The 26,209-nt window shown below is 55.5% G+C and overlaps 1 protein-coding gene across 3 annotated transcripts in view; it reads left to right on the top strand.

Moving 5' to 3' along the window:
• Positions 1 to 11,462: 11,462 nt before the first annotated feature.
• LOC140408432 (calnexin-like) overlaps positions 11,463 to 26,209 on the top strand; it is a 108,458-nt gene continuing 93,711 nt past the window's right edge. Inside the window, exons 1-2 of one of the 3 annotated variants that reach the window (XM_072495613.1) lie at positions 11,463 to 11,692; positions 11,951 to 12,004. The gene's annotated coding sequence lies outside the window, so the exon portion shown is untranslated. Of the gene's footprint in view, positions 11,776 to 11,950; positions 12,005 to 26,209 lie in introns of all 3 variants that reach the window. The other 2 variants (XM_072495612.1, XM_072495611.1) reach the window with 2 other exon arrangements.

Below are 26,209 nucleotides of genomic sequence, written 5' to 3'. Positions count from 1 at the left end.
AGTGGCCGTTCTCATGCATCTTCTGCTCTTGTTCTTCTCGATGGTAAAGGTTGCAGGTTTGGAAGGTACTGTCGATGGAGGCTTGGTAAGTTGCTGCAGTGCATCTTGTAGATGGTACCCACTGCTGACATTGTGCATCGATGATGGACTTACAATGGGCAGTGGGGTGTTGATCAAGCAGGCTGCTTTATCCTGGATGGCATTGAGTTTTGAGTATTGTTGGAGCTGCACTCATCCAGGTAAGTGGAGCGCATTCCATCATACTCCTAATTAACTCCTGTATATGGTGGACAAGTTTGGGGGGTCAGGAGATGAATTCTCAACCAGTGCCCTGCGGTTGTAGCCAAAGCATTTATATGGCTGGTCCAGTTAAATTGCTAGTCAATGGTGAATCCCCCTGTATGTTGATGGTGGGGGAATTCGACAATGGTGATGCCATTGAATATCTACAGGAAGACAGTTAGATTCTCTCTTGTTGGGGATGGAGAAGGTCATTTCCTGGAACTGAGTGCCACGAACGTTACTTGCCATATATCGGTTAAGTCTGAATGTTGCCCAAGTCTTGCTGCAATTGGATACAAACCGCTTCATGATCAGAGGATTCCCTCGGGATAACCAAAATATCCCCTATGGCCCCCATCTGCAGCAATCACAGATTCCCCCCAGCCATGTTAGATACCGCCTTCAAAAGATGGAGGCGGGACGGGGGCACATTGACGGTCGGGGACTTCTACGTAGGGCGCAGATTGGCGACACTGGACGAACTGACGAGGAAGTGGAAATTAGCAAAAGGACAGGAATTGAGACACCTCCAATTAAAGCACTTCCTCCGCAAAGAGACAGTAGGGGCCCCAGAAAGCACACTACGAGAGGAACTGATAGGCACCCTGCTTGTGCCTATGTGGGAAAATATGCGGACAGCTACTGGACAGAGCCCGAACACCACTGGATGGGACCAGACAAAAATGGGAGGACGAACTGGGGACAGAGATAGGATGGGGTCTCTGGAGCGAATCACTGAGCAGGGTGAACTCCATTTTGAGTGCTATAGTAAGAGTTTGGTGACCGAGGGAGTATCAGGCTTCATTTTTATCTAAAGTTTAGTCTTTCTTTTATTTGGTTAATTAACTTAAAAGTTGCTGTTTGGTTTAGAAGAAGGTGAATTTTCAATCAGCTTTAAACAGGCTTCTACTTGTAGGCACTTGCAGCTGGAGCTTGTTAATTAGTTAATTGGATTAGGCCAGTTTTCAGAGGCTAGATTCACAGTATAAAAGTGATCCCCTACAGTGCAGACTTTGTTTGCACTGAGTGCTGAATTTGGTGCATTTGAGTGCTATAGTGAGAGTTTGGTGACTGAGGGAGTGCTGAATTTGGTGCATTTGAGTGCTATAATAAGAGTTTGGTGACCGAGGGAGTGCTGAATTTGGTGCATTTGAGTGCTATAGTGAGAGTTTGGTGACTGAGGGAGTGCTGAATTTGGTGCATTTGAGTGCTATAGTGAGAGTTTGGTGACTGAGGGAGTGCTGGATTTGGTGCATTTTGAGTGCTATAGTAAGAGTTTGGTGACCGAGGGAGTGCTGAATTTGGTGCATTTTGAGTGCTATAGTATGAGTTTGGTGACTGAGGGAGTTAGGTGAGGGAGTAAGGTGCTCCTTTCATTTTGTTTCCGACATTTCCGCAAAGAGTGAGAAGAGAGCCAGGAGTTTACAGAAAGTGTAGCTGACTGGGAGCAGAGTCGGAGGGCGGAGATCTAGTTAGTCCACAGGGCAGCTATATTCTGTCAGGTAAGAGGGGATGGAGGCTAGGCCAGTTGCATGCTCCTCCTGTAGGATGTGGGTGGTGAGGGATACCACCGGTGTCCCCGCTGACTATACCTGCGGGAAGTGCACCCAACTTCAGCTCCTCAAAGACCGTGTTAGGGAACTGGAGCTGAAGATGGATGAACTTCGGATCATCCGGGAGGCAGAGGGGGTGATTGAGAAGAGTTACAGGGAGGTAACCACACCCAAGGTACAGGAGAAGAATAGCTGGGTGACCGTCAGGGGGAAAAAAACAAACAGGCAGACAGTGCAGGGATCCCTCGTGGCCATTCCCCTTCAAAACAAGTATACCGTTTTGGATGCTGTTGGGGGTGATGACCTACCGGGGGAAGGCCCTAGCGGCCAGGTCTCTGGCACTGAGTCTGGCTCTGGGGCTCAGAAGGGAAGGGGGGAGAATAGAAAAGCAATAGTTGTAGGAGATTCAATGGTTAGGGGAATAGATAGGAGATTCTGTGGTCGCGAGCGAGACTCCCGGAAGGTATGTTGCCGCCCGGGTGCCAGGGTCAGGGATGTCTCGGATCGTGTCTTCAGGATCCTTAAGGGGGAGGGGGAGCAGCCAGAAGTCGTGGTGCACATTGGTACCAACGACATAGGTAGGAAAAGGGGTGTGGAGGTAATAAACAAGTTTAGGGAGTTAGGCTGGAAGTTAAAAGCCAGGACAGACAGAGTTGTCATCTCTGGTTTGTTGCCGGTGCCACGTGATAGCGAGGCTAGGAATAGGGAGAGAGTGCAGTTGAACACGTGGCTGCAGGAATGGTGTAGGAGGGAGGACTTCAGGTATTTGGATAATTGGAGCGCATTCTGGGGAAGGTGGGACCTGTACAAGCAGGACGGGTTGCATCTGAACCAGAGGGGCACCAAGATCCTGGGAGGGAGGTTTTCTAGTACTCTTCGGGAGGGTTTAAACTAATTTGGCAGGGGAATGGGAACCGGATTTGTAGTCCAGCAACTAAGGTAGCCGATATTCAGGACGCCAAAGCGTGTAATGAGGCAGTGGGGAAGGGAACACTGACAAAGGAGAGTACTTGCAGGCACGGAGATGGGTTGAAGTGTGTATACTTCAACGCAAGAAGCATCAGGAATAAGGTGGGTGAACTTAAGGCATGGATCGGTACTTGGGACTACGATGTGGTGGCCATCACGGAAACTTGGATAGAAGAGGGGCAGAAATGGTTGTTGGAGGTCCCTGGTTATAGATGTTTCAATAAGATTAGGGAGGGTGGTAAAAGAGGTAGGGGGGTGGCATTGTTAATTAGAGATAGTATAACAGCTGCAGAAAGGCAGTTCGAGGAGTATCACCCTAATGAGGTATGGGTTGAAGTCAGAAATAGGAAAGGAGCAGTCACCTTGTTAGGAGTTTTCTATAGGCCCCCCAATAGTAGCAGAGATGCGGAGGAACAGATTGGGAAACAGATTTTGGAAAGGTGCAGAAGTCACAGGGTGACTTTAACTTCCCAAATATTGAGTGGAAACTCTTTTGATCAAATAGTTTGGATGGGGTGGTGTTTGTGCAGTGTGTCCAGGAAGCTTTTCTAACACAGTATGTAGATTGTCCGACCAGAGGAGGGGCAATATTGGATTTAGTACTGGGTAATGAACCAGGGCAAGTGATAGATTTGTTAGTGGGGGAGCATTTTGGAGATAGTGACCACAGTTCTGTGACTTTCACTTTAGTAATGGAGAGGGATAGGTGCGTGCAACAGGGCAAGGTTTACAATTGGGGGAAGGGTAAATACGATGTTGTCAGACAAGAATTGAAGTGCATAAGTTGGGAACATAGGCTGTCAGGGAAGGACACAAGTGAAATGTGGAACTTGTTCAAGGAACAGGTACTACGTGTCCTTGATATGTATGTCCCTGTCAGGCAGGGAAGAGATGGTCGAGTGAGGGAACCATGGTTGACAAGAGAGGTTGAATGTCTTGTTAAGAGGAAAAAGGAGACTTATGTAAGGCTGAGGAAACAAGGTTCAGACAGGGCATTGGAGGGATACAAGATAGCCAGGAGGGAACTGAAGAAAGGGATTAGGAGAGCTGAGAGAGGGCATGAACAATCTTTGGCGGGTAGGATCAAGGAAAACCCCAAGGCCTTTTACACATATGTGAGAAATATGAGAATGACTAGAGCGAGGGTAGGTCCAATCAAGAACAGTAGCGGGAGATTGTGTATTGAGTCTGAAGAGATAGGAGAGGTCTTGAACGAGTACTTTTCTTCTGTATTTACAAATGAGAGGGGCGATATTGTTGGAGAGGACAGTGCGAAACAGACTGGTAAGCTCGAGGAAATACTTGTTAGGAAGGAAGATGTGTTGGGCATTTTGAAAAACTTGAGGATAGACAAGTCCCCCGGGCCTGACGGGATATATCCAAGGATTCTATGGGAAGCAAGGGATGAAATTGCAGAGCCATTGTCAATGATCTTTTTGTCCTCACTGTCAACAGGGGTGGTACCAGGGGATTGGAGAGTGGCAAATGTCGTGCCCCTGTTAAAAAAAGGGACTAGGGATAACCCTGGGAATTACAGGCCAGTTAGTCTTACTTCAGTGGTAGGCAAAGTAATGGAAAGGGTACTGAAGGATAGGATTTCTGAGCATCTGGAAAGACACTGCTTGATTAGGGATAGTCAGCACGGATTTGTGAGGGGTAGGTCTTGCCTTACAAATCTTATTGAATTCTTTGAGGAGGTGACCAAGCATGTGGATGAAGGTAAAGCAGTGGATGTAGTGTACATGGATTTTAGTAAGGCATTTGATAAGGTTCCCCATGGTAGGCTCCTGCAGAAAGTAAGGAGGCATGGGATAGTGGGAAATTTGGCCAGTTGGATAACGAACTGGCTAACCGATAGAAGTCAGAGAGTGGTGGTGGATGGCAAATATTCAGCCTGGATCCCAGTTACCAGTGGCGTACCGCAGGGATCAGGTCTGGGTCCTCTGCTGTTTGTGATTTTCATTAATGACTTGGATGAGGGAGTTGAAGGGTGGGTCAGTAAATTTGCAGACGATACGAAGATTGGTGGAGTTGTGGATAGTAAGGAGGGCTGTTGTCGGCTGCAAAGAGACATAGATAGGATGCAGAGCTGGGCTGAGAAGTGGCAGATGGAGTTTAACCCTGAAAAGTGTGAGGTTGTCCATTTTGGAAGGACAAATATGAATGCGGAATACAGGGTTAACGGTAGAGTTCTTGGCAATGTGGAGGAGCAGAGAGATCTTGGGGTCTATGTTCATACATCTTTGAAAGTTGCCACTCAAGTGGATAGAGCTGTGAAGAAGGCCTATGGTGTGCTCGCGTTCATTAACAGAGGGATTGAATTTAAGAGCCGTGAGGTGATGATGCAGCTGTACAAAACTTTGGTAAGGCCACATTTGGAGTACTGTGTACAGTTCTGGTCACCTAATTTTAGGAAGGATGTGGAAGCTTTGGAAAAGGTGCAAAGAAGATTTACCAGGATGTTACCTGGAATGGAGAGTAGGTCTTACGAGGAAAGGTTGAGGGTGCTAGGCCTTTTCTCATTAGAACGGAGAAGGATGAGGGGCGACTTGATAGAGGTTTATAAGATGATCAGGGGAATAGATAGAGTAGACAGTCAGAGACTTTTTCCCCGGGTGGAACAAACCATTACAAGGCGACATAAATTTAAGGTGAAAGATGAAAGATATAGGAGGGATATCAGAGGTCGGTTCTTTACCCAGATCGTAGTGGGGGCATGGAATGCACTGCCTGTGGAAGTAGTTGAGTCGGAAACATTAGGGACCTTCAAGCAGCTATTGGATAGGTACATGGATTACGGTAAAATGATGTAGTGTAGATTTATTTGTTCTTAAGGGCAGCACGGTAGCATTGTGGATAGCACAATTGCTTCACAGCTCCAGGGTCCCAGGTTCGATTCCAGCTTGGGTCACTGTCTGTGCGGAGTCTGCACGTCCTCCCCGTGTCTGCGTGGGTTTCCTCCGGGTGCTCCGGTTTCCTCCCACAGTCCAAAGATGTGCAGGGTAGGTGGATTGGCCATGATAAATTGCCCTTCGTGTCCAAAATTGCCCTTGGTGTTGGGTGGAGGTGTTGAGTTTGGGTGGGGTGCTCTTTCCAAGAGCCGGTGCAGACTCAGGGGGCCGAATGGCCTCCTTCTGCACTGTAAATTCAATGATAATCTATGATTAATCTAGGACAAAGGTTCGGCACAACATCGTGGGCCGAAGGGCCTGTTTTGTGCTGTATTTTCTATGTTCTATGTTCTATGAAACCAATGGGGGGTGAGGGAAATGTAATTGATGAAGCAACTGATTCCCATTGACTTCAACTTTGCTAGGGCTCCTTGATGCCATGAGTCAAAGAACAAAGAAAAATACAGCACAGGAACAGATCTTTCGGCCCTCCAAGCCTGCGCCGATCACGTGTCCTAACTAGACCTGATTCCTTCTATACCCCATCTGTTCATGTATCCAGATCAGTCTTAAAGGTCGCTAACGTCTCTGCCTCAACCACCTTACCTGGCAGTGCATTCCAGACCACTACCACACTCTGTGTAAAAAAAACTTGCCTCGCATATCTCCACTGAACCTCCCCCCCCCCCCCTCCCCCCCCCCCCCTCCCCACACCTCACCATTAACTTGTGCCCCCTTGTCATTGTCATTTCCACCCTGGGAAAAAGCGTCAAACTGTCAAAAGCTGTCTTAATGTCAAGAGCAGTCACTCTCACCTCTTGAATTCAGCTCTTTTGCTCATGTTTGGAGCATAAGGTCATTGGCCAGATCGTCTTGGCAGAACCTAAATTGAGCTTCGTTGAGCAGCATGCTTACTGGGTAGATGCCACTTGATAGTACCGTCAACAACACCTTCCACCATCTTGCTGATGTTTGAGGGCAGACTGGTGGGGCAGTAATTGGCCAGATTTGATTTGTCTTGCTTTTTATGGACAGGACAACTTTCCACATTGTCAAGTAGAGGTCAGTGTTGTAGCTGTACTGGAACAATGTGGTGGATTCCGAAGCACATGTCTTCGGTACTACCCCACGGATATTGTCAGCATCCTTCGCCTTTGATGTATCCAGCGCTTTCTGCATTTCTTGATATCACACAGAGCGAATCTTATTGGCTGAAGCATAGCATCTGTGATTTTAGAAGGGTGAGACTGATCATTCACCCAGTAAAATATTTGTTTCAGTTCTTCTATTTCCTTACTCGCCATTAAGGGGCTGGTTTAGCACAGGGCTACATCGCTGGTTTTTAAAGCAGGCCAGCAGCACGGTTTAATTCCCGTACCAGCCTCCTCAAACAGGCGCCGGAATGTGGCGACTAGGGGCTTTTCACAGTAACTTCATTTGAAGCCTACTTGTGCCAATAAGCGATTTTCATTTCATCATTTCATAATTTTTCCTGTCCAAACATCTAAGACACCAATATCTACCTTTGCTACTTTCTTTTTTTCCATACTTGTAAAAACTCTTGTATTTCTTGCTAGTTTACTGTCATGTTCTGTGTTCTTCAGTTTTCTATTGTTTTCTCAATATTTTAGTCATCCACTGCTGGTTTGTAAAAATCACCCAATTTTCAGCTTTACTACTGTTGACAACATTTTAAGACTCTTCTTCTTTGAGTCAAATATTATCCTTAACTTCTTTTGTTAGCGACACTCACATCCCATGAAAGAATGTTTTCAAATTCTATTAATCGTAGGTAACACAAAAAAGCCAGAAGAACCAAGGATCTAATGAAATTGAGAACTTAAAAATATTTAAGAAAAAGTACTGGAGAAATTAATGGGACTAAAGGCCAACAAATCACCTGAACCAGATGGGCTGCATCCTAGAGCCTAACAGAGGTGGCTGCAGCGACAAGAGAATGCATCCATCGTGACATTCCAAAATGCCCTGGATTCTGGAACAGTCATAGTGGATTGGAAGGTAGCAAATGTAACATTATTCAAGAAAGTAGGGTGTAAACAGTCCAGTCATCAGGAAAATAGAATCTATTTTTAAATAAATTGAATAATGCATTAAGGACATCATAATATGATTAGGCTGAGTCAACATGTTTTATGAAAAGAAAACTACAAAGGAATATAGACACATTATATGAGTGGGCAAGAAGGTAGACGATGGTGCACAAGTAGGGAGATACGAGTTTATTCCATATAGCTGAATAGAAAATCAGATTTTTAAAAAATTGCGAGTAACTATTAAATATTGGTGTTCAGAGGGATGTTAGTGTCCTTGCACACAAAGAACAGAAACTTGGCTTTCCTTGAAGGGGGTTGGAGTACAAGAGGAAAGACGTCTTGTTGCAGTTGCAGAGGATTTTAGTGAGACAACTCCAGTGCTCAGTTTGGATCTCCATAAAGGAAAGATATACTTCTTAGATGCTGCAATGAAGGTTCATTAGACCGAGTCCTGGAAAAAGGGGATTGTCCCAAGAGGAAAGACTTAGCAGACTAAGCTAATGTTCCGTAGAGTTTAGAATAAGAAGTGATCTCATTGTAACATATGCAGTTCTTACGGGGATTGACTGAGTAGTTGCTTGGGAGAGGTTGTTTTCCTGGCTGGGGGGCATAGAACTAGCAATCATAGCCTTGGAATAAAGGGTTCCCTATTTAGCACTTAGATGAGAAGAAACGTATTTAACCAAAGGGCTGTGAATCTTTAGAATTCTCTACCTCAGAGAGATGTGGATGCTCAGTCGTGAGTGCTTTGAAGAAAGCAATCAATATTTTTGAATGCAAGGGGATCAAAAGATATATGTTTATTGTGGGAAGGTGAAGTTGGAGTACAGAATCAACCGTGATCTTTTTAAATAGTATAGCAAGCTCAAAGGACTGGATGGTCTACACTTGCATCTATTTTTATGTTCTCATATAATTTCCTCCACTGCCCATTCCATGTTATGTACCCTAACCACCCCCCGCACAGTCCATTATGAATTTTCCTCCTCTGCCCTGTTATGTGTCTTTCTCCTTTGACCATCCAATTATGAACTCTCCTACGTGATTGATCCAGATACTCTTCTGCTTCCTCCCTAGGTATCCTTTTCTGCCCAAGCTCTATCATATACCCACTTCTCCTGTCCAGTCCTTTATTTACTCCCGTGCCCTGCTGCCCACTCCATTATGTACCCTCATCACCTGTCCATTCCCTATTATATACCTTACACCCTTGTCCATTCCATTGTTTACCCTCCTCCCCTGCCCATTCCTTGTTATATATACCCTCCAACCATTCCCACTCCACAATGTACTCTCCTATTATTTTTTTTTTTTTTAAATTTAGAGTACCCTATTCTTATTTTTTTCCAATTAAGGGGCAATTTAGCATGACCAATCCACCTAATCTGCACATCTTTGGGCTGTGGGGGTGAAACGCACATAAGCATGGGGAGAATGTGCAAATTGCACACAGACAGTGACCCAGGGCCGGGATTCGAACCCAGGTCCTCAGCGCTATAGTCCCAGTGCTAACCACTGCACCACATGCCGCCCCTCCTCTCCTATTATTTACCCTTCCCATCTCCCTGGTGTCAGGGTCTGGGATATCACAGAGCGGCTGCAGGGCATTCTGGGGAGGGAAGGTGAATAACCAGTGGTCGTGGTACACATTAGTGCCACCAACATAGGTAAACTAAGGGATGAGGACCTGCAACATAGTGACAAGAGTTGATGAAGGTAGTGCAGTGGATGTTGTGTACATAGATTTTAGCAAGGCATTTGGCAAAGTCCTACATGGCATCAAGAAAATGAGAGCCCATGGGATACAGGCCAACGGGCGAACTGGATAAAAAGTTGGCTTAGTAACAGGAATCAAAATGTACAGGGCTCGGTATTGGGACCCTTACTGTTTGTGTTATTATATTAATGATTTGGAAGTAAATGTGGGGAGCACAATTGGGAAATTTGCAGGTGACACGAAGATTGGACAGTGTAGAGGATAGCTACAATCTCCAGAATGATATAGATGGATTTGTGGAGTGGTTAATAAAGTGGCAGATGGAATTTAACACAAAAGTGTGAGGTCATGCATTTAGGGAGGTCAAACAGTTGTAAGGATTACGCAATAAATGGGAATATATTAAGAGGGGTAGATGAAGTGAGAGATCTTGCATTGAAGTACACAAGTCCCTAGACAATAGTTCAAATAGACATGGTTAAGAAAGCATATGGAATAGTCTCCTTAATTGGCAGAGGTATAAAATATTAAAGTAAGGATATAATGTTGGAATTGTATAAAACACTGGTGAGGCCACAACTGGAGTATTGTGTACAGTTCTGGTCACATTACAGGAAAGGACATAATTGCTGTGGAGAGTGCAATGGGGGTTTACAGAAATGTTGCCAGGGCTAGAAAAGTGTAGCTATGAGGAGATTAGATAGATTGGGGTTATTTTCCTTGGAACTGGGAAGGCTGAGGGGTGACTGGACTAGGTGTATAAAATGATGAGAGGAAGAGATAGAATGGTCAGGATAAAACTGTTTCACTTGGTGGAGAATTCTAGAACCAGGGGACATAGATAGATTCAAGGTAAGTGGCAGAAGATGTAGAGGGACATGAGGAAAAACCTTTTTAGGCAGTGGGAATCTGGAATTCTCTGCCCGAATTGGTGATGGAAGCAGAGACCCTAACTAAACTCTTTTATACAGTAAGAAGTCTTATAACACCAGGTTAAAGTCCAACAGGTTTGTTTCGAAACACTAGCTTTCGGAGCACAGCTCCTTCCTCAGGTGAAAAAAAGTACCTGGGTCAGTACCTCAAGTGCTGTAAACTACAGGGCTATGGACCAGGTGCGGGAAGGTGGGATCAGAAAGGGCACCTGTGTGTCATGGAGCTAGAATGGACAAGATGGGCCGAGCGGCCTCCTTCTGTGCCGTAACCTTCCGATGATCCAACTTATTCCGCTCCTTCACCTCACACTCTTCCCGTTCAAACTCTCCTTATTCGATCTGCTGCTTCCCGTAACACTAAGTCTTCTCCATTACTCGCCTCCCTCCTCCATTTGCCGAGCCTCGAGCAACAATTACCATCACTCCGCGCCACACTGCCCGGCCTGGGAGTGACCCGCGCTTGCGCCCAGCCTCCTAACGGCAACCCCCCCACCCCCTCTTTGGGTACATAGAATTTACAGTGCAGAAGGAGGCCATTCGGCCCATCGACTCTTGGAAAGAGCACCCTACCCAAGGTCAACACCATCCACCCTATCCCCATAACCCAGTAACCCCACCCAGCACTAAGGGCAATTTTGGACACTAAGGGCAATTTAGCATGGCCAATCCACCTAACCTGCACATCTTTGGACTGTGGGAGGAAACCGGAGCACCCGGAGGAAACCCACGCAGACGCGGGGAGGATGTGCAGACTCCGCACAGACAGAGACCCAAGCCGGAATCGAACCTGGGACCCTGGAGCTGTGAAGCAATTGTGCTATCCACAATGCTACCGTGCTGCCCTCGAGCCGCCTCTTCGGCTGCCGATTCCACCCCAGCACCTCGCGCTCAGACCCCGCCCCCTCCCCACTTTGGGGGTGGCCGGAGTCGCTCGAGCTCCAGGTTCGGCCGCCGATTCCAATCTCCGCCCCCCCCCCCCCGCCCCCCAGTTGACGGTTTGAATCCTGACGGCCGGAGCACGTTGCGAGGCGACGCCGCCACCCGCTGCCCAGGCGTCGGCACGGCGCATGCGCAGACAGGTCTGGCGGTTATAAATGTGAGCCGGCGAGTATAACGGGAGGAAGGAGAGCAAGCGACCGAAGGGGGGTGAGAGAGGAAAAAAAGAGAACGGCGCAGGTCAGCCGGTGTCAGACGGTATAAGCTCCCAGACAATCCAACGCCAGACCGTGTGCGTAAAATAGGGAAGACCGGAGGACAATTAATAAAATCAACCCTGAGCAGAGGGGATCTTGAGGTAAATGGTCTCGCTGAGTATTTTCTGCAGTAGATCCGCAGTTACTCCATCTCCATTCATTACAGGACTGGATTGTGCAAAAGGTATAAGCTGAACTGTACAAAACAAATCCCATCGTGTTTAAGATCGCTTTTCCTCCTTGCACGGTTTTGAGATATTATAGTTGCAAGTAATATTGCTAATTCATTGTTAGTGATGTGCACGTTTTTAAAAAAAAAAATAATCCAGGTGTTGACTAGTGTTTATCATTTATTGCAGGGACATTTCTACACAATTCTAAGAATTTTTTCGAGTGAGGCCAGTGTAACCAGGGTAAAAGTTAATGTTACTCAATGTTTCATTAATGTAAAAACAGATCTTCAGGCGACTATTGTCAAAGGCCTTAGGCCTCTTTATGCTGTATTTCCTTTCGCAGCCTTCAGTAGCTCTATCTATATTAAAACAGAAATGCCAGGAAATACAAATTAAACGTGGTTTGTGATTAAGATTAAGACAGTAGAGTCAATATGATTGGTCAAATTATGTTCCTTCATCCTACTGGTGATTAAATCCAAGTGAGCTAGTTAATGTTTTTCATTAATCTGTGGGTGGTAATATTACCCATCAAATTGACAAAATTAACATTTTCAGTGCACTAATAAATTAATGGAAGACACTTTGTTAGGTATGCTTTAGTTTTTTGCTCTTGTATGCTTAACAAATGGCTGCTGTGATCTGTAAACAGAAAATGCTGGAAATACCCAGTCAAATCTGTTGAAAGAGAGAGTGAGAGAGAGACAAACCGTTAACATTTCAGGTCAAGACCACACTGTTTCTCTCTCCTGATGTTACCTGACCTGCTTAGTATTTCCAACATTTTCTGTTCGTACTTCAGATATTCTGCATCCCTGTATTTTGCCTTTGTGGTACTACGATCTATATATTTATTTTATGTATGAGACTTTTGAATCTACTTATTGGATTTGGTGTACTTGTTTATGTGCATTATTAATTGAACATTTTTGTTGAGACTTCTCATCAACCCTGATGCTAATTTAATGTTTCCTAGATTATGCATTCAAAGAATGGTCACCCCACTGGATTCGGTGTACTTGTTTATGTGCAATATTAATTTAAATTTTTTGTTCAAACTGCTCATCAACTCTGATGCTAATTTCATGTTTCCTGGATTATGCATTCGAAGAGTAAGAGCAGTAAGCAAAGCCGAAAAGTTTGGGGTTGTAGATGGTAAGACATGCTGAAGAATAGGAAGAAGATGGAAATGCAGGAGTATTTGGGGTGTGTGCAACTCTCAAACATGTGTTCCATATTGAAGATCTGACAATGGGAAGTTCTGAAGAACAAAGGGACCTTGGCGTGTTTGTCCGTAGATCTCTGAAGGCAGAAGGACAAGTGAATAGGGTGGTGAAAAAGGCATGAGGGACACTCGTTTTTATCAATCGGGGCATTGATTACAAAAGAAGGGAGGTCATGATGGAGCAGTGTAGAACTTTGGTGATGCCACAGCTGCAGTACTGTGTGTAATTCTGGTCACCACATTATAGGAAGGATGTAATTGCACTGGAGAGGGTACAGAGAAGATTCACCAGAATGTTGCCTGGGATGGAACATTTAAGTTATAAAAAGAGGTTGGATAAGCTTGGTTGTTTACAAGGGGTGGGAAAAACCTTTTAACCCAGAGAGTTGTGACAATGCACTGCCTGGTATGTTGGAAGAGGTGGGATGTCTCATCCTTTAAAAAGTACCTGGACGAATACCTGGCACGCCATAACATCGCTGGTGCCAGAGTAAAGAATATTGTGGAGAGGGTGCAAAATATTCTGGGAGTGAGTTAGAAGTTGTGGTGTACGTTGGTACCAACAACATAGAGAGTGTGGGTACCAACAACATAGAGAGTGTGGGTACTGAGGTCCAATGGTCATATGAGTTTGGGAGGAAGTTTAAAAAGTAGGACCTCCAGGTAATAATCTCTGGATTACTCAAAGTGGCATGCACTAATGAGGGTATTAAACAAAAGGTAGGGAGGATCAATGTGTGGCTTGAGACTTGGTACATGAGGGAGGACTTTAAATTTTTAGGGCATTGGGACCACTTCCAGGACAGGAGACATCTATTCAAAAGGGATGGGTTGCACTTAACAAGCCTACGGTTACTGACCTTGCTGAGAGGTTCACTAGTGTGCTTGGTTGGAGAGGGTTTAAATTAAATTTGTCAGTGGTTGGCTCCAGCCTACAGAAATTGAAGAGAGAAACTGGGTGTATCGAGGTGAGTATTGGGTATTAAGAGAGAAGGAAGAAGTACCATATTAGATAGGAGAAGGATTACAAGAAATGCAAGACAAGTTTAGAATAAATATACATATACATAACAGTGTAGTGAATAAGGATGCTGATCTGCAAGCCCAAATACCTGTGTACGAGTATGATGTAATGGTAACAACAGAAACAGGCTTAAAAATGGTGAGAACTGAACACTTAATATACAAGCATATAAAGTGTTCAAAAATGATGAGAAATGGAAAAAGGGAGGTGGAGTGGCATGACTGATTGGGAAGATATTTTAATGTTGAAAAGAGAGGGAGGTAGAGTGGAAATAATAATCTTTATTGTCACAAGTAGGCTTACATTAACACTGCAATGAAGTAACTGTGAAAAGGCCTTAGTCGCCACATTCCGGCACCTGTTCCGGTACACACACGGAGGATTCAGAATATCCAATTCACTTAACAGCACATCTTTCAGGACTTGTGGGAGGAAACCGGAGCACCCGGAGGAAACCCACGCAGACACACGGAGAACGTGTGGACTCCACAGAGACAGCGACCCAAGCCGGGAATCAAACCTGGAACCCTGGAGCTGTGAAGCAACCGTGGTACCCACTGTGCTATCAATCAGATGTGTAAGAGTGGTGTGATTAGAGGACTTTATCCCAGTCGATCTTTGGGTAATTAATTTTAGAGGGAGGAATTTTTGATGTGTTCGGAAAATCTCCATTGACCAGTATATTCAATCCGACTCAGAAGAGTGTATTGCTGGATCTAGTGTTGGGGAATGGGTGGTCCTATTGCCTGTGGGTAGAGTGATCACCTTATCATAAGGTTTAGATTAATAATTGAGAAGAACAAGGCACAAATTGAAGTTGAACGTCTAAATTAGAAGAGGGCTAACTCCAATAGCATGAGAGGGGATCTAGCCAGAGTAAAAAGGAACGGATATTTGATAGGAAAAACTGTAACAAGGAGTGATCTTTTAAGGAGAAGATGTTTCAGAAACAAGCTATGTACACTCCAACAAGAAGGGAAGGCAGGGGAGCAAAAGCTTATTGGATGATGAGGAAGAAACAAAATTAAGAGGGTAAATGAAGAATGTTAGATTAATTCTACAAGCTAGAGCCAGGCCAAACACAATACGTTGAGAGGAAGTGAAGAGGAAAATAGGACTGGTAAAGGAAAAATATAATATAAGAATGGCAGCTAATATAAAGAGAACCATAAGATTTAAAAATAGGAGCAGTAGATCATCGACCTGTCAAGCCTACACTGCCATTCAGTACGATCATGGCTGCTCATCGGCTTCAACTCTGCTTTCCTACTTGCTCCCCATATTCCTTGATTCAAAGCCAACCAAAAATCTGTCTATCGCAGCCTTGTATGTATTCAGTGGTGGAGCGTTCACAACCATCTTGGGTAGAGGATGCCAAAGATTCGCAACCCTTTGAGTGAAAAGATTCTCCTCATCAGTCCGAAGTGATCAGCCACTTTTATTGAGACTGTGCCCTCATGTTCTAGATTCCCTGCGTACTAGTTTTCTGCAATTCATTCACAAGGACACCCAGATCCACGAGGCCACCAAGATCCCTTTGCACCAAAGCACTCTGATGTTTCTCTTCACTTGGATAATAAGTTGCCTTTCTATTTTTCTGTGGTAACCTCGCACTTGCCCATGTGAAATTAAATCTGCCAAATTTTGGCCCACTTGCCTAACTTTACCATTTGTAAATTTCTTTATTGCAACTTATTATCCCAGTTATTTTAGTGCCATCTTCAAATTTGGCTAGTACCTTCTGTTCCTGCATGCAGGTCATGAATATATATTGTAAGTAGTTGGAGCCTGAGGACGGAACCTTGTGGCACCCCACTAGTTACATCTTGCCAACAATAAAAGGAGGAGGAGGTTTGGAGTGAGACACTGAGGAGGATGAACTCAATCTCGTCCTGTGCGAAGCTGCATCTCATCCAGCTGAAAGTGGTGTTCAAAGCACACTTTATAAAGACCAGAAGGAGTCAATTTTTTTGAAGGGATGGAACGATGCGATCAATGTCTGAGGGGGGCCAGGCACATCATGCACACGTTCGGGTTGTGCACAAAGCGGGCGGATTTCTGAAGGTGCTTTCTTGAGACTGTCAGCAACCCTGAACATTGGGTTGGACCCTTGCCCATTGATGCCGATATTTGGGGTTTCGGTCTCTGTCACTCTCGAGCGCTCTGTCACTCTCGAGCGCTCTGTCACTCTCGAGCGCTCTGTCACTCTCGAGCGCTCTGTCACTCTCGAGCGCTCTGTCACTCTCGAGCGCTCTGTCACTCTCGAGCGCTCTGTCACTCTCGAGCGCTCTGTCACTCTCGCGCGCTCTCACTCGCGCGCGCTCTGTCTCTCTGTCACTCGCGCGCTCTGTCTCTGTCGCGCGCGCGCTCTGTCTCTCTGTCACTCGCGCGCGTCCGCTCTGTCTCTCTGTCACTTGCGCGCGCGCGCTCTGTCTCTCTGTCACTCGCGCGCGCTCTCTCTCTGTCACTCGCGCGCGCGCGCTCTGTCTCTCTGTCACTCGCGCGCAGCGCGCGCTCTGTCTCTCTGTCACTCGCGCGCGCGCGCTCTGTCTCTCTGGCGCGCGCTCTCTGTCACTCTGGTGCGCGCGCGCGCTCTGTCACTCTGGTGCGCGCGCGCGCTCTGTCACTCTGGTGCGCGCGCGCGCTCTGTCACTGGTGCGCGCGCGCGCTCTGTCACTCTGGCGCGCGCGCGCGCTCTGTCACTCTGGCGCGCGCGCGCGCTCTGTCACTCTGGCGCGCGCTCGCGCGCGGTCTCTATGTCGCGCGCGCGCGCGCACTCTGTCTCTCTGTCGCGCGCGCGCTCTGTCTCTCTGTCGCGCACGCGCGCTCTGTCTCTCTGTCGCGCGCGCGCGCTCTGTCTGTCGCGCGCGCGCTCTGTCTCTCTGTCTGTCGCGCGCGCGCGCTCTGTCTCTCTGTCGCGCGCGCTCTGTCTCTCTGTCGCGCGCGCTCTGTCTCTCTGTCGCGTCGCGCGCGCGCTCTGTCTCTGTCGCGCGCGCGCGCGCTCTGTCTCTCTGTCGCGCGCGCGCGTGCGCTCTGTCTCTCTGTCGTGCGCGCGCGCTCTGTCTCTCTGTCGCGCGCGCGCGCTCTGTCTCTCTGTCGCGCGCGCGCTCTGTCTCTCTGTCGCGCGCGCGCGCGCTCTGTCTCTGTCGCGCGCACGCGCGCGCTCTGTCTCTCTGTCGCGCGCGCGCGCGCTCTGTCTCTCTGTCGCGCGCGCGCGCTCTGTCTCTCTGTCGCGCGCGCGCTCTGTCTCTCTGTCACGCGCGCTCGCGCTCTGTCTCTCTGTCACGCGCGCCGCGGCTCTGTCTCTCTCTGTCCGCGCGCGCTCTGTCTCTCTGTCGCGCGCGCGCGCGCTCTGTCTCTCTGTCGCGCGCGCTCTGTCTCTCTGTCGCGCGCGCGCGCGCTCTGTCTCTCTGTCGCGCGCGTGCGCGCGCTCTGTCTCTCTGTCGCGCGCGCGCGCTCTGTCTCTCTGTCGCGCGCGCGCGCGCTCTGTCTCTCTGTCGCGCGCGCGCGCGCTCTGTCTCTCTGTCGCGCGCGCGCGCGCGCTCTGTCTCTCTGTCGCGCGCGCGCGCTCTGTCTCTCTGTCGCGCGCGCGCTCTGTCTCTCTGTCACGCGCGCTCGCGCTCTGTCTCTCTGTCACGCGCGCGCGCGCTCTGTCTCTCTGTCACGCGCGGCGCGCTCTGTCTCTCTGTCACGCGCGCGCGCGCTCTGTCTCTCTGTCACGCGCGCTCGCGCGCTCTGTCTCTCTGTCGCGCGCGCGCGCGCTCTGTCTCTCTGTCGCGCGCGCGCGCTCTGTCTCTCTGTCGCGCGCGCGCTCTGTCTCTCTGTCGCGCGCCGCGCTCTGTCTCTCTGTCACGCGCGCTCGCGCTCTGTCTCTCTGTCACGCGCGCCCGCGCGCGCTCTGTCTCTCTGTCGCGCGCGCGCTCTGTCTCTCTGTCGCGCGCGCGCGCGGCTCTGTCTCTCTGTCGCGCGCGCTCTGTCTCTCTGTCGCGCGCGCGCGGCGCTCTGTCTCTCTGTCGCGCGCGTGCGCGCGCTCTGTCTCTCTGTCGCGCGCGCGCGCCTCTGTCTCTCTGTCGCGCGCGCGCGCGCTCTGTCTCTCTGTCGCGCGCGCAGCGCGCTCTGTCTCTCTGTCGCGCGCGGCGCGCGCTCTGTCTCTCTGTCGCGCGCTGCGCGCTCTGTCTCTCTGTCGCGCGCGCGAGCTCGCGGTCTGTCCGGCGAGGTGGCCTGTCGCCGCGCTCTGTCTCTCTGTCACGCGCGCTCGCGCTCTGTCTCTCTGTCACGCGCGCGCAGCGCTCTGTCTCTCTGTCACGCGCGCGCGCGCTCTGTCTCTCTGTCACGCGCGCGCGCGCTCTGTCTCTCTGTCACGCGCGCGCGCGCTCTGTCTCTCTGTCACGCTGCGCGCGCGCTCTGTCTCTCTGTCACGCGCGCGCGCGCTCTGTCTCTCTGTCACGCGCGCGCGCGCTCTGTCTCTCTGTCACGCGCGCTCTGTCGCGCGTGCGCGCTCTGTCTCTGTCGCGCGCGCGCGCTCTGTCTCTCTGTCGCGCGCGCGCGCTCTGTCTCTCTGTCGCGCGCGCGCGCTCTGTCTGTCGCGCGTGCGCGCTCTGTCTCTGTCGCGCGCGCGCGCTCTGTCTCTCTGTCGCGCGGCGCGCGTGCGCTCTGTCTCTCTGTCGTGCGCGCGCGCTCTGTCTCTCTGTCGCGCGCAGCGCGCCTCTGTCTCTCTGTCGCGCGCGCGCTCTGTCTCTCTGTCGCGCGCGCGCGCGCTCTGTCTCTGTCGCGCGCAGCGCGCGCTCTGTCTCTCTGTCGCGCGCTGCGCGCGCTCTGTCTCTCTGTCGCGCGCGCGCGCGCTCTGTCTCTCTGTCACGCGCGCTCGCGCTCTGTCTCTCTGTCACGCGCGCGCGCGCTCTGTCTCTCTGTCGCGCGCAGCGCTCTGTCTCTCTGTCGCGCGCAGCGCGCGCTCTGTCTCTCTGTCGCGCGCGCTCTGTCTCTCTGTCGCGCGCGCGCGCGCTCTGTCTCTCTGTCGCGCGCGTGCGCGCGCTCTGTCTCTCTGTCGCGCGCGCGCGCTCTGTCTCTCTGTCGCGCGCAGCGCGCGCTCTGTCTCTCTGTCGCGCGCGCAGCGCGCTCTGTCTCTCTGTCGCGCGCGCGCTGCGCGCTCTGTCTCTCTGTCGCGCGCGCGCGCTCTGTCTCTCTGTCGCGCGCGCGCTCTGTCTCTCTGTCACGCGCGCTCGCGCTCTGTCTCTCTGTCACGCGCGCGCGCGCTCTGTCTCTCTGTCACGCGCGCGCGCGCTCTGTCTCTCTGTCACGCGCGCGCGCGCTCTGTCTCTCTGTCACGCGCGCGCGCGCTCTGTCTCTCTGTCGCTGCGCGCGCGCGCTCTGTCTCTCTGTCTCGCGCTGCGCGCTCTGTCTCTCTGTCGCGCGCGCGCTCTGTCTCTCTGTCACGCGCGCTCGCGCTCTGTCCTCTCTGTCACGCGCGCGCGCGCTCTGTCTCTCTGTCGCGCGCGCGCTCTGTCTCTCCTGTCGCGCGCGCGCGCGCTCTGTCTCTCTGTCGCGCGCGCTCTGTCTCTCTGTCGCGCGCGCGCGCGTCTCTGTCTCTCTGTCGCGCGCGTGCGCGCGCTCTGTCTCTCTGTCGCGCGCGGCGCGCTCTGTCTCTCTGTCGCTGCGCGCGCGCGCTCTGTCTCTCTGTCGCGCGCGCGCGCGCTCTGTCTCTCTGTCGCGCGCGCGCGCGCGCTCTGTCTCTCTGTCGCGCGCCGCGCGCGCTCTGTCTCTCTGTCGCGCGCGCGCTCTGTCTCTCTGTCACGCGCGCCTCGCGCTCTGTCTCTCTGTCACGCGCGCGCGCGCTCTGTCTCTCTGTCACGCGCGCGCGCGCTCTGTCTCTCTGTCACGCGCGCGCGCGCTCTCTGTCTCTCTGTCACCAGCTCGCGCGCGCGCTCTGTCTCTCTGTCACACGGCGCGCGCAGCGCTCTGTCTCTCTGTCACGCGCGCGCGCGCGCTCTGTCTCTCTGTCACGCGCGCGCGCGCTCTGTCTCTCTGTCACGCGCGCTCTGTCGCGCGTGCGCGCTCTCTGCTCTGCGCGCGCGCGCGCTCTGTCTCTCTGTCCGCGCTGCGCGCGCTCTGTCTCTCTGGTCGCAGCGCGCGCTCTGTCTCTCTGTCGCGCGCGCGCTCTGTCTCTCAGTCGCGCGCGCGCTCTGTCTCTCTGTCGCGCGCGCGCGCTCTGTCTCTCTGTCGCGCGCGCGCTCTGTCTCTCTGTCGCGCGCGCGCTCTGTCTCTCTGTCGCGCGCGCGCTCTGTCTCTCTGTCGCGCGCTGCGCTCTGTCTCTCTGACGCGCGCGCGCTCTGTCTCTCTGTCGCGCGCGCGCTCTGTCTCTCTGTCGCGCGCGCGCTCTGTCTCTCGTCGCGCGCGCGCTCTGTCTCTCTGTCGCGCGCGCGCTCTGTCTCTCTGTCGCGCGCGCGCTCTGTCTCTCTGTCGCGCGCGCGCTCTGTCTCTCTGTCGCGCGCGCGCTCTGTCTCTCAGTCGCGCGCGCGCTCTGTCTCTCTGTCGCGCGGCGCCGCGCTCTGTCTCTCTGTCGCGCGCGGCGCGCGCTCTGTCTCTGTCGCGCGCGCGCGCGCAGGTCTCTGTCTCTGTCGCGCGCGCGCGCGCTCTGTCTCTGTCGCGCGCGCGCGCGCTCTGTCTCTCTGTCGCGCAGCGCGCTCTGTCTCTCTGTCGCGCGCGCGCGCTCTGTCTCTCTGTCGCGCGCGCGCCGCTCTGTCTCTCTGTCGCGCGCGGCGCGCTCTGTCTCTCTGTCGCGCAGCGCGCGCTCTGTCTCTCTGTCGCTGCGCGCGCGCTCTGTCTCTCTGTCGCGCGCGCGCCGCTCTGTCTCTCTGTCGCGCGCGCGGCGCTCTGTCTCTCTGTCGCGCGCGCGCGCTCTGTCTCTCTGTCGCGCGCGCGCGCTCTGTCTCTCTGTCGCGCGCCGCGCGCTCTGTCTCTCTGTCGCGCGCGCGCGCGCTCTGTCTCTCTGTCGCGCGCGCGCTCTGTCTCTCTGTCGCGCGCGCGCAGCGCGCTCTGTCTCTCTGTCGCGCGCGCTGCGCGCGCTCTGTCTCTCTGTCGCGCGCGCGCTCTGTCTCTCTGTCGCGCGCGCGCGCGCTCTGTCTCTCTGTCGCGCGCGCGCTCTGTCTCTCTGTCGCGCGCGCGCTCTGTCTCTCTGTCGCGCGCGCGCTCTGTCTCTCTGTCGCGCGCGCGCTCTGTCTCTCTGTCGCGCGCGCGCTCTGTCTCTCTGTCGCGCGCCGCGCTCTGTCTCTCTGTCGCGCGCGCGCTCTGTCTCTCTGTCGCGCGCGCGCTCTGTCTCTCTGTCGCGCGCGCGCTCTGTCTCTCTGTCGCGCGCGCGCTCTGTCTCTCTGTCGCGCGCGCGCGCTCTGTCGCTCTGCGCGCGCGCGCGCTCTGTCTCTCTGTCGCGCGCGCGCTCTGTCTCTCTGTCGCGCGCGCGCTCTGTCTCTCTGTCGCGCGCGCGCTCTGTCTCTCTGTCGCGCGCGCGCTCTGTCTCTCTGTCGCGCGCGCGCCTCCGCGCTCCTGTCCTCTCTGTCGCGCGCGCGCTCTGTCTCTCTGTCGCGCGCGCGCTCTGTCTCTCTGTCGCGCGCGCGCTCTGTCTCTCTGTCGCGCGCGCGCTCTGTCTCTCTGTCGCGCGCGCGCTCTGTCTCTCTGTCGCGCGCGCGCTCTGTCTCTCTGTCGCGCGCGCGCCTCTGTCTCTCTGTCGCGCGCGCGCCTCTGTCTCTCTGTCCGCGCGCTCTCTGTCTCTCTGTCGCGCGCGCGCGCGCTCTGTCTCTCTGTCGCGCGCGGCGCGCTCTCTGTCTCTCTGTCGCGCGCGCGCGCTCTCTGTCTCTCTTCGCGCGCGCGCGCTCTCTGTCTCTCTGTCGCGCGCGCGCGCGCTCTGTCGTCTCTCTGTCGCGCGCGCGCCGCGCTCTGTCTCTCTGTCGCGCGCGCGCGCGCTCTGTCTCTCTGTCGCGCGCGCGCGCGCTCTGTCTCTCTGTCGCGCGCCGCGCGCTCTGTCTCTCTGTCGCGCGCTCTGTCTCTCTGTCGCGCGCAGCTCGCGCTCTGTCTCTGTCGCGCGCGCGCGCGCTGTCTCTCTGTCGCTGCGCGCGCGCGCGCGCTGTCTCTCTGTCGCGCGCGCGCGCGCTCTGTCTCTCTGTCGCGCGCGCGCGCGCTCTGTCTCCTCTGTCGCGCGCGCGCGCGTGCTCTGTCTCTCTGTCGCGCGCGCGGCGCGCTCTGTCTCTCTGTCGCGCGCCGCGCTCTGTCTCTGTCGCGCGCGCGACAGCCGCTCTGTCTCTCTGTCGCGCGCGCGCGCGCGCTCTGTCTCTCTGTCGCGCGCGCGCCGCTCTGTCTCTCTGTCGGCGGCGCGCGCGCGCGCTCTCTCTCTGTCGCGCGCGCGCGCGCTCTGTCTCTTGTCGCGCGCGCGCGCGCTCTGTCTCTCTGTCGCGCGCGCGCGCGCTCGTCTCTCTGTCGCGCGCGTGCTCTGTCTCTCTGTCGCGCGCGCGCGCGCTCTGTCTCTCTGTCGCGCGCGCGCGCGCTCTGTCTCTCTGTCGCGCGCGCGCGCTCTGTCTCTCTGTCGCGCGCGCGCGCGCTCTGTCCTGTCGCGCGCGCGCCGCGCTCTGTCTCTCTGTCGCGCGCGCGCTCTGTCTCTCTGTCGCGCCGCCGCGCTGGCGCTCTGTCTCTCTGTCGCGCGCGGCGCGCGCTCTGTCTCTCTGTCGCGGCGCGCTGCGCTCTGTCGGCTCTGTCGGCGCGCTGGGCGGCTCTGTCTCTCTGTCGCGCGCGCGCTCTGTCTCTCTGTCGCGCGCGCGCGCGCTCTGTCTCTCTGTCGCGCGCGCGCGCGCTCTGTCTCTCTGTCGCGCGCAGCGCGCGCGCTCTGTCTCTCTGGTCGCGCGCGCGCGCGCTCTGTCTCTCTGTCGCGCGCGCGCGCGCGCTCTGTCTCTCTGTCGCCGCGCGCGCGCTCTGTCTCTCTGTCGCGCGCGCGCGCGCGCTCTGTCTCTCTGTCGCGCGCGCGCGCGCTCTGTCTCTCTGTCGCGCGCGGCGCTCTGTCTCTGTCGCGCGCGCGCGCGCTCTGTCTCTCTGTCGCGCGCGCGCGCGCTCTGTCTCTCTGTCGCGCGCGGCCGCTCTGTCTCTCTGTCGCGCGCGCGCGCTCTGTCTCTCTGTCGCGCGCGCGCGCGCTCTGTCTCTCTGTCGCGCGCGCGCTCTGTCTCTCTGTCGCGCGCGCGCTCTGTCTCTCTGTCGCGCGCGCGCTCTGTCTCTGTCGCGCGCGCGCTGTTCTCTGTCGGCGCGCGCTCTGTCTCTCTGTCGCGCCGCGCGCTCTGTCTCTCTGTCGCGCGCGCGCTCTGTCTCTCTGTCGCGCGCGCCGCTCTGTCTCTCTGTCGCGCGCACGCTCTGTCTCTCTGTCGCGCGCGCGCTCTGTCTCTCTGTCGCGCGGCGCTCTGTCTCTCTGTCGCGCGCGCGCTCTGTCTCTCTGTCGCGCGCGCGCTCTGTCTCTCTGTCGCGCGCCGCGCTCTGTCTCTCTGTCGCGCGCGCGCTCTGTCTCTCTGTCGCTGCGCGCGCTCGCGCTCTGTCTCTCTGTCGCGCGCGCGCGCGCTCTGTCTCTCTGTCGCGCGCGCGCGCTCTGTCTCTCTGTCGCGCGCGCGCTCTGTCTCTCTGTCGCGCGCGCGCGCGCTCTGTCTCTCTGTCGCGCGCTGCGCGCGCTCTGTCTCTCTGTCGCGCGCGCGCGCTCTGTCTCTCTGTCGCGCGCGCTCTGTCTCTCTGTCGCGCGGCGCTGTCTCTTGTCGCGCGCGCGCGTCTGTCTCTCTGTCGCGCGCGCGCGCGCTCTGTCTCTCTGTCGCTCGCGCGCAGCGCTCTGTCTCTCTGTCGCGCGCGCAGCGCGCTCTGTCTCTCTGTCGCGCGTCGCGCGCGCGCTCTGTCTCTCTGTCGCGCGCGCGCGCGCTCTGTCTCTCTGTCGCGCGCGCGCGCGCGCTCTGTCTCTCTGTCGCGCGCGCCGCGCGCGCTCTGTCTCTCTGTCGCGCGCCGCGCTCTGTCTCTCTGTCGCGCGCGCGCCGCTCTGTCTCTCTGTCGCGCGCGCGCGCTCTGTCTCTCTGTCGCGCGCGCGCGTCCGCTCTGTCGCGCGCGCGCGCGCGCTCTGTCTCTCTGTCGCGCGCGCGCGCGCGCTCTGTCTCTCTGTCGCGCGCGCGCGCGCGCTCTGTCTCTCGTGTCGCGCGCGCGCGCTCTGTCTCTCTGTCGCGCGCAGCGCGCTCTGTCTCTCTGTCGCGCCGCGCGCGCTCTGTCTCTGTCGCGCGCGCTGTCTCTCTGTCGCGCGCCGCGCTCTGTCTCTCTGTCGCGCGCGCGCGCGCTCTGTCTCTCTGTCGCGCGCAGCGCGCGCTCTGTCTCTCTGTCGCGCGCGCGCGCGCGCGCCTCTGTCTCTCTGTCGCGCGCGCTCTGTCTCTCTGTCGCACGCGCGCTCTGTCTCTCTGTCGCGCGCGCTCTGTCTCTCTGTCGCGCGGCGCGCTCTGTTCTCTCTGTCGCGCGCGCGCTCTGTCTCTCTGTCGCCGCGCGCGCTCTGTCTCTCTGTCGCGCGCGCGCTCTGTCCCCTCGTCTCTCTGTCGCGCGCGGCTCTGTCTCTCTGTCGCGCGCGCGCTCTGTCTCTCTGTCGCCTCGCGCAGCGCTCTGTCTCTCTGTCGCGCGACGCGCGTCTGTCTCTCTGTCGCGCGCAGCGCTCTGTCTCTCTGTCGCGCGCGCGCTCTGTCTCTGTGCGCGCGCGCTCTGTCTCTCTGTCGCGCGCGCGCTCTGTCTCTCTGTCGCGCGCAGCGCTCTGTCTCTCTGTCGCGCGCGCGCTCTGTCTCTCTGTCGCGCGCGCGCTCTGTCTCTCTGTCGCGCGCAGCGCTCTGTCTCTCTGTCGCGCGCGCGCTCTGTCTCTCTGTCGCGCGCGCGCTCTGTCTCTCTGTCGCGCGCGCGCTCTGTCTCTCTGTCGCGCGCGCGCTCTGTCCTCTCTGTCGCGCGCAGCGCTCTGTCTCTCTGTCGCGCGCGCGCTCTGTCTCTCTGTCGCGCGCGCGCTCTGTCTCTCTGTCGCGCGCGCGCTCTGTCTCTCTGTCGCGCTGCCGCGCTCTGTCTCTCTGTCGCGCGCGCGCTCTGTCTCTCTGTCGCGCGCGCGCTCTGTCTCTCTGTCGCGCGCGCGCTCTGTCTCTCTGTCGCGGCGCAGCGCTCTGTCTCTCTGTCGCGCGCGCGCTCTGTCTCTCTGTCGCGCGCGCGCTCTGTCTCTGTCGCGCGCGCGCGCTCTGTCTCTCTGCCCCGCGCCTGCGCGCCGCTCCTGTCTCTCTGTCGCGCGCGCGCGCTCTGTCTCTCTGTCGCGCGCGCGCGCTCTGTCTCTCTGTCGCGCGCGCGCTCTGTCTCTCTGTCGCGCTGCAGCGCGCTCTGTCTCTCTGTCGCGCGCGCGCGCGCGCTCTGTCTCTGTCGCGCGCGCGCTCTGTCTCTGTCGCGCGCCGCGCGCGCTCTGTCTCTCTGTCGCGCGCTGCGCGCGCTCTGTCTCTCTGTCGCGCGCGTGCGCGCTCTGTCTCTCTGTCGCGCGCGCGCGCGCTCTGTCTCTCTGTCGCGCGCGCGCGCGCGCGCTCTGTCTCTCTGTCGCGCGCGCGCGCGCGCTCTGTCTCTCTGTCGCGCGCGCGCGCGCGCTCTGTCTCTGTCGCGCGCGCGCGCGCTCTGTCTCTCTGTCGCCGCGCGCGCGCTCTGTCTCTCTGTCGCGCGCGCGCGCGCTCTGTCTCTCTGTCGCGCGCGCTCTGTCTCTCTGTCGCGCGCGCGCGCGCTCTGTCTCTCTGTCGCGCGCGCGCGCGCTCTGTCTCTCTGTCGCGCGCGCGCGCGCGCGCGCTCTGTCTCTCTGTCGCGCGCACGCGCGCTCTGTCGCGCGCGCGCGCGCGCTCTGTCTCTCTGTCGCGCGCGCGCTCTGTCTCTCTGTCGCGCGCCTGCGCGCGCTCTGTCTCTCTGTCGCGCGCGCGCGCGCTCTGTCTCTCTGTCGCGCGCGCTCTGTCTCTCTGTCGCGCGCGCGCGCGCGCGCGCGCTCTGTCTCTCTGTCGCGCGCGCGCGCTCTGTCTCTCTGTCGCGCGCGGCGCGCTCTGTCTCTCTGTCGCGCGCGCGCGCTCTGTCTCTCTGTCGCGCGGCGCTGCGCGCTCTGTCTCTCTGTCGCGCGCGCGCGCGCTCTGTCTCTCTGTCGCGCGCGCGCGCGCGCTCT

Source organism: Scyliorhinus torazame, chromosome 3 (assembly GCF_047496885.1).
Source record: "Scyliorhinus torazame isolate Kashiwa2021f chromosome 3, sScyTor2.1, whole genome shotgun sequence".
Taxonomy (NCBI): domain Eukaryota; kingdom Metazoa; phylum Chordata; class Chondrichthyes; order Carcharhiniformes; family Scyliorhinidae; genus Scyliorhinus; species Scyliorhinus torazame.
The sequence above is the reverse complement of the archived record's forward strand: the minus strand, read 5'-3'. Positions and strand labels throughout refer to the sequence as shown.